Below are 8,698 nucleotides of genomic sequence, written 5' to 3'. Positions count from 1 at the left end.
TTCCTTTTGTTTGTCATCTGAAAACAGAAAAATATACTATCATTACAAAACACCTTCCCCAATCAGCATGACACATTTTTAAACCGTGCCACATGGTGCTATAGGCTGCCATAGACTCCCAGTGTGGAAAAAAAGTTTAAAATAACAAATGTTTAAATAATAAAAGTTTTGAATATATACATAGCAATGTATAGAGAAAAATCTGACAAAGGCTGTTTATTATCGTCTAATAAAACTCCTCAACAGTAAGTCTTAGTGTAGATATTGAGTGTGGGGTGGGAGGAGGGAATGGGGGTTGTGTTATGTGACCCCATGTGTGTGGGAGGGGTGGGTTGTGACCGCGTGTGTGTGGGAGGGGGGCGGGCTGTGACCGCGTGTGTGTGTGGGAGGGGGGGTGGGTTGGGGTTGTGACCGTGTGTGTGTGGGAGGGGGGAAAAGGGGTGGGTTGTGACTGTGTGTGGGAGGGGGGTGGGTTGTGACTGTGTGGGGGGGGGGGGGGGGGGGACATTAAAAGATCAGTGTTTCCCCTACAATGTAGCGCTCATGGAATTCAAGCGCCACTGCAAAAAAAGTTGCCTAAAAAAACACGCAAGTGAACTTCAGGAACAGCTGCCGTTCGTTCAGGTTTGGTGTCAACAAATAATAGTAGGCTAACGTTGAAGGCGCAGTCAGGGATTCCACAGGAGATCATGCTTGTTTGTGTTTATGTTTAAGTTTATTAGCAGATGCAATTTTGTGCAAAAAAACGTAGCCTACATTATGTTACCAAATTAAACACGCCAGCGAGGTAGCTCGCCCCTACCTTCAGTAGCCTATTCCCAGATAAATTCCATGCATTGCTTCGTTTTTGTTGATACAGGCAATGCTTTCAAGCCCTGTGTTGCTAAAATACCTAGCCTGTGAAACTAAGGTCTAGCTAGCCTATTGGTGGATTTAAATGAATTTGAGTAATAGGATACGCAACCATATACATCTGGAGATAGTTTGTAATTCCTGTAGAGCTCACCAAAATTATAGAAATGTCCTATAATCCAAGATAGATTTTCTTCGAGTTTTTGAGCATTTATTTTACCAAATAACATGGAAAACATAATTCATTTCATCCACATATTCTTATGCACCATGCACAACAACGCTAAATTAGCTTAAAACCGTGAGAATCAAGCAAGCCCCACAGGCCGTCACGGCCTTAAAGTGACAGGCACTCAATTCGACTTGCATAGCACAGTGTAATGACATGAAAGAGAAGTCTATATAGTTTATACAGTGCTGTGCAAAAGTTAAGACACCCATGCTGAAATTGACTAAAGGGAGGAATAAAAATGCCTCCTTTGCCTTTTGTCTTAATGCCTTAAAGGTGCCATGTGTAAGAATTGAGGCAAAAATATCCAAAAAATGAGCTACACGCATCAAAAGAATGAGAAGAAATTAGGGCGATGACGTCATTTAAAAAATGACAAGGTATAGTGCTACAGAGATATCAACCTGAATTAGCATGCTAAATTACTAGCCACAGCCCGACAGGTGTCATAATACCAGTTTCGGCCATGGGAGGCGGTATGCGGGCAACATAACCACCAGCCAAACTGCAATACACGTGTCTCGGTTGTTACTCTAGGGTAGACCAACTCACTTTCTGGAGGTATACTGCCCCCATCTTTTATGGAATGTGGAGTATGAACTGATTTTTTGACGGACATTACACATGGCACCTTTAATTAAAAAAAAAAAATAGGACATCAATTATTTTTTAATGTATCATGTATCGTAAATAATTCTAAATAGTAATAGTTTGTGCCTACAGTGTACAGTAGTACACTTGGCTAATTACCAGGGTGCGATTTGTGTAAAAACCAGAGGGGGGGATGATTTTGAATAAGTTTGTAACCCCCCAATCCCCCCCCCCCCCCAAAAAAAAAAAAAAAAAAAAAAATGAACGAACGATTCATAGCCTAGTAATGTCATGGCTAATAATACCCTATATTATTTTTGCCACCTTTGTAACATTTTAGTTTTAGTTTACCGTGGTGTATGACTTTAAACAGCGAGTGTGCTTGGTATGATGATCAGCTCCTCTAATGCAGGGTAGGACTACGTATTGACAAGCATACAAATATATTTCATTGTATATATTGTATATTATGGCACTGAAGTCTTAAGTTAGTGAATTGGCTAACAGTGTTAGTTGGTAACAAAATAGCCTACACATTGCGCTACACGCTGCGTAGGCTACGTGCATTCTCTCTCCTGCTGATTTGCGTTCAGTAGCCAAGTGCGTAATATTGCAAAAGTTGAAAAAATAAATGTGTTTATTGTAGCCTACAGAAAAATAAATAGGCTATCATACTGTCAGTTAATTGCCTACAGTGCAGTGAGAGTTTGGAGAGTAAAGTTATAGGGCAACTTGAAGTTTTATGAAAATAATTTACGAACCAGAACATAAAGATAATGAAGCTTCTATTTCTTGCAGCTGTTAAAACACCCGCTAGATAGTTTAAATACCCACCAACATTCGTTTTTGCAGTACAGATTATTTCTAAAAGTTATTTGTCTACTACTGGCTGATTTATCAAACGAGTGCTTTCTCGTTCGTCCTCCGCAAACTACAGGTGTTTCGGTAAAGAGCCATTGAATAAGCGATGCCAAGCAATTTCTGTAACACTTTTTGTGACATTCAGCAAATATCATTTAATGTAAGTTCCTTCGGACAATAGGCCTACGTTCTACTCTACGTGCAGTTGTCCTCCATCTCAGTTGCATCAGTTTTCTAATTTTGAAGGTTCTAAAACATTATTATGCTTCACTGAATCCTTCTCGTTTTCTTTCATTTGTCCAGCTAACTTTTCCATTGAAGCCATTTATGATGGATTACACACTCGACATTCTGAAATGTCCTGCACGATCAAGGCCAAATTAAGTTATCACGCAGCCACTGTGTCAGCAGCATCAGTGCTGACGATGACGGTGCGCTTCTGATGTCAGATTATTATGTAGGCTAGCGTACTAGACTGTTCTCACGTTGCAGCGCTTTACTTATATGAAGTAGCATTAATCAATATGAGGGGCAGAGGGGGATAAATGTTGTCCCCCCCGACGATAAAAAATAATTTAGCAGAGGTAGGGATAGGAAAACCAGAGGGTGGGAAATCCTCACCATCCCCCCCTACAAATCGCACCCTGCTAATTACTAATAATGTAAATGAAAAAGGTAAAAGAAAAACATGACTAATCCTGTTCAAGTACTGCAATAATCATGCTTTGTAAATGCTTGTGTTGATGGTTATGTCATAATTTGTAACACTCAATCGGTCCATTTCTTTCACAAAATCCACCAGAAGTCACCATGGTCACCACATGGTTTAGTGAAAACACACAAAGCTAAATTCATTGACAATTTTCTCCCTTCAAACATGATATTTCCATAAAGTTCATGAAATTAACATATTTTCTCCCTTTAAAATGGTCTTAAAAGCACCTAAACTACATTTTAATGTAGGTTATAGCTAACAGGGTGCCATAGCAGCTTAGCATGCTACTGTATTAAAATCCAATCATCCAAAAACATATCTTCCCTTACCTCAAAAAGTGCAAAAAAACACCACAAACACAATAAAGTTCATTAATCATGTATGCAGTATTAAACTTGTCAAACTGGGACAAAACTGGTCAATTTGGCACAATTATGCCCATTGACCTTCACTGTGACTCACTCTAACCTTCGGAATGACAGTCTGAAGAATGTAGAAGCCTCAGCGTGTGCTTTAAGCGGTTGTGCATGCATGTTGTGCATGTGTAATTAAAGGGCAAGAATGAAAAAAAACAGATGTTTGACAAAGCAAGGGCCATGTTGATATTTTGATTATTATCGCTCTACGCCCTATGAAACCACTTAATTAACCTATTTAACCCTTACTTCCTGCTTTTTCCTTTAATGTTAAGACCATTTGTTCCTATTATAACCCAAATAACAAAAATCACAATTTTCTCACAGGTTTCACACTTTGCGCTGCAGCTAGAGACTCAAAACTTCACATGCTCAATGATGGCCAGGTACTTGTTATCTGACCTGAATTGCAGCCTCCTAGATGCATGTTAACACCCCCAAATCTAGCTACACCTTTGCAAAGGCCTAATCTGTAAGAAAGTGTCCTACTGACACAAAATCTAGTTGGACTTATTCGTCACGCTCCGTTATTCTAGTCTGACCTCATAGTGACCGTCCAAACCTAAGTGTGTCTTTGGGCTTTTAAGCTAATTACAGGCAATGAATTCACACAACACAGTAAATGATCTCAACGATATATTAACAAATTCAACAATAGAACAAAATGAACAAAAGACATACAAACAAACCCACACACTATTTAAAACACACAAATAATTTAAATTAAGAGCTACAAAAAACACACCACCCTATATACAACCCCTTTAGAACAAATGACAAAATAAACAACAAAACAAATACCCTATTACACTACATGAACTAATTAAACTTTAATTTAAATAAAAAAAGAAAATCATTCATCGTCGTCCTCCTCCAGCATCCGGCGCGTCTTCTCCCGCTCCTCCTCCAGGGAATAGGACAGGTAGAAGAGGTTGTACCGCTTCCTATGGCGCCCACGACAGGGTGGGGGTGCCTCCTCCTCCCCCTCCTCTGCAGCAGGCAGGTGGGCAGCAGGCTGAGGGGGGGCAGCAGGCTGGTGGGTAGCAGGCAGGTGGGCAGCAGCAGGCTGAGGGGGGGCGGCAGGTAGGGAGCACCCTTTGCCCTCCGGAGCCTCTTGGTCTGGAGGCGACCAAAGTACCTCGCCCCCTGCAGCTCCACAGTCAGTCTGAAGCAGCAAAAAACAAATGACTTGTGACACTTTTCATATAGTGAAAGTAGTCTTTACATTCTGTAAAGCGCCATGATACATGTGTAATCTTTTGGCGCTCTATAAGCACAATAAATTGAAATTGATATAGAGCAGGCAAATGATTTCTCTAAACTCTAACAAGAAAGCAATATGAACTAGAAATGCAATTCCAAGGAATTACCAGTGCATGAAAATGCTAAAGTTGTGATGTAAAATATCATGTATAGTTAAAACAGATAATACAGAGATGGTTACTACAGTGATGCTAGGATAGACATGGTGGTTGCATAGCTTAATAAAAGTTGATAGTTTAAAAGTAGACTGTTTAAAAGCTGAATGTATATAGTTTAAAAGTTGTTGATAGACAGTAAATAGTTTAAAAGTTGTTGATAGACAGCTAGTTTAATAGATAGTTTAATGATAGTTTAAAAGTAGTTGACAGACTGGAAGTTTAATGAATGCTGATATTCAAATAGTTTAATGGCTATGTATAGGTAGATATTTGACGATAACTGAAAGTTGAAATGGCTCTAATGTTTGCTAGCAGTTATACTAAGATTTTTAACTATGCTAACCAATGCTACTTAGCTAACGTTTTCTAGCAGTTTTGATAAACATGCTAACTATGCTAGCAATGCTAACCATACTACTTAACTAACGTTTTTTAGCAGTTTTGCTAAACATGCTAACTATGGTAGCAATGCTAACATGCTAACCATGTGACTTAGCTAACCTAGCTAATCATTTTTAGTAGTTATGCTAACTAGCATGTTAACCATGCTAACTATGTTAACCATGTTACTTAGGTAACTTAGCTAATCATTTTTAGCAGTTTTGTTAAAAATGCTAACTAGCATGCTAACTATGCTAACCATGTTACTTAGCTAATCATTTTAGCAGTTTTGTTAAAAATGCTAACAATGTTAGCAATGCTAACCATGCTAACTAACCATGCTCAATGATGGCCAGGTACTTGTTATCTGATCTGAATTGCAGCCTCCTAGCTGCATGTTAACACCCCCAAATCTAGCTACACCTTTGCAAAGGGCTAATCTGTAAGAAAGTGTCCTACTGACACAAAATCTAGTTGGACTTATTCGTCACGCTCCGTTATTCTAGTCGGACCTCATAGTAACCGTCCAAACCTAAGTGTGTCTTTGGGCTTTTAAGCTAATTACAGGCAATGAATTCACACAACACAGTAAATGATCTCAACGATATATTAACAAATTCAACAATAGAACAAAATGAACAAAAGACATACAAACAAACCCACACACTATTTAAAACACACAAATAATTTAAATTAAGAGCTACAAAAAACACACCACCCTATATACAACCCCCTTAGAACAAATGACAAAATAAACAACAAAACAAATACCCTATTACACTACATGAACTAATTAAACTTTAATTTAAATAAAAAAAGAAAAAGAAAATCATTCATCGTCGTCCTCCTCCAGCATCCGGCGCGTCTTCTCCCGCTCCTCCTCCAGGGAAGAGGTCCCGGACTCCTCCTCTTCGCTGGAATAGGACAGGTAGAAGAGGTTGTACCGCTTCCTACGGCGCCCACGACAGGGTGGTGGTTGGGGTGCCTCCTCCTCCCCCTCCTCTGCAAATGACTTGTGACACTTTTCATATAGTGAAAGTAGTCTTTACATTCTGTAAAGCGCCATGATACATGTGTAATCTTTTGGCGCTCTATAAGCACAATAAATTGAAATTGATATAGAGCAGGCAAATGATTTCTCTAAACTCTAACAAGAAAGCAATATGAACTAGAAATGCAATTCCAAGGAATTACCAGTGCATGAAAATGCTAAAGTTGTGATGTAAAATATCATGTATAGTTAAAACAGATAATACAGAGATGGTTACTACGGTGATGATAGGATAGACATGGTGGTTGCATAGCTTAATAAAAGTTGATAGTTTAAAAGTAGACTGTTTAAAAGCTGAATGTAGATAGTTTAAAAGTTGTTGATAGACAGTAAATAGTTTAAAAGTTGTTGATAGACAGCTAGTTTAATAGATAGTTTAATGATAGTTTAAAAGTAGTTGACAGACTGGAAGTTTAATGAATGTTGATATTCAAATAGTTGAATGGCTGTGTATAGGTAGATATTAGCAGTTATGCTAAGATTTTTAACTATGCTAACCATGCTACTTAGCTAATGTTTTATAGCAGTGTTAGCAATGCTAACTATGCTAGCAATGCTAACCATGCTACTTAACTAACGTTTTCTAGCAGTTTTGCTAAACATGCTAACTATGGTAGCAAAGCTAACATGCTATCCATGTGACTTAGCTAACCTAGCTAATCATTTTTAGTAGTTTTGCTAAAAATGCTAACTAGCATGTTAACTATGCTAACCATGTTACTTAGCTAATCATTTTAGCAGTTTTGTTAAAAATGCTAACAATGTTAGCAATGCTAACATGCTAACCATGCTAACTAGCTACAGTGGGTAAGAGTCATAGTTGATGACAAGTGTTGACATAGTTGATGACAAGTTAAAAGTTGTTGATAGACAGCTAGTTTAATAGATAGATTAATAATAGACTGTTTAAAAGTTGAATGTATATAGTTTAAAAGTTTAAAAGTTGAATGTAGATAGTTTAACAGTTGTTGATAGATAGCTAGTTTAATAGATAGATAGTTTAAAAGTAGACCGTTTAAAAGTTGAATGTAAAAAGTTTAGTAGTTTAATGGGTTACATTGTTTAACAGTGGATTATTGTAGTGAGGACTTTTATTTTGAAACAGTTTTGGGCAGAGGAAACAGTTGAATAGGATGTGTAGTCTTAATTGACCCAGATTGTATGCTTAAAGCCTGAGGCTGCAGGTGGCCTGAACATCTGCCATAGGATTCTAATTGCTTAACGGCCGTATTATGATGTCACAATCGGCAATGTTAAGGGATTTTTAAAAAGTTTTTCTTTAATAGTTTAAAAAGTATAAAAGTTTCAAAGTTGAAAAGACATAGCAGCTTTGTCCGTTTGAATACCTACGTTACAAAGTTTGAATGAAGTTTCTAAGTTAAACTGTTCAAGAGAAATAGCGTACGGAAAAAGTGGTAAGCGGAATAATAATAAGAAGAAGTTGCCTAGGAAGAACAGTACAGTGCATTTTCATGCACTGTAATAAGAAGAAGAAGTTGCCTAGGAAGAACAGTACAGTGCATTTTCATGCACTGTAATGATATTAAATGAGAATGTACTCACCTTCTGACCTGGGCGTCCAGGTCCACAACTCTGGCCCTGTTGGACACACAGCCAGGGCGCTCCTCCTCCTCCTCATCCTGGGCGGGCCCCACGACCACCTCGTCCACCGGGATGTCCAGGGAGCTGACCATGGCCACCGCCGGGTTGCTCGCCCTCAGGTCTGCCAGCATCCGCAGGGCCTTGCGATGCTTGGCATCTGCCATCAGGCGAGCCCTCAGCGCGGTGGTCAGCTCCTGGTGGCTATTGGTGATGTGCTTGTCCAGCCGGCTGCTATGGTACGAGCACCCGGCTGCTGGACAAGGCTCTGCCCTGATGAGGATCCTCCCGGTCGCCATTTTGCACAGAATGGCTCTCTCAGCCAGGTTCACCACATGATGGCCCCTTGTGAAGTGGCTGGCCAGGGCAGCATAGGCCCTACCGCACAAGGGGCAGTCTACCATTCCTTTTGTTTGTCATCTGAAAACAGAAAAATATACACTCATTAGAAAACACCTTCCCCAATCAGCATGACACATTTTTAAACCGTGCCACATGGTGCTATAGGCTGCCATAGACTCCCAGCGTGGCAGGCACCATGATGTGGCAGGCACCATGACATTCCACCATCATACATTATGG

The sequence above is a fragment of the Alosa pseudoharengus genome, unplaced genomic scaffold (genome assembly GCF_046254945.1).
Source record: "Alosa pseudoharengus isolate Yale_2024_CS ecotype anadromous, Long Island Sound unplaced genomic scaffold, YU_APseudo_1.1 YU_APseudo_1.1_scf_19, whole genome shotgun sequence".
Classification (NCBI taxonomy): Eukaryota; Metazoa; Chordata; class Actinopteri; order Clupeiformes; family Clupeidae; genus Alosa; species Alosa pseudoharengus.
Note: the sequence above shows the minus strand (reverse complement) of the source record.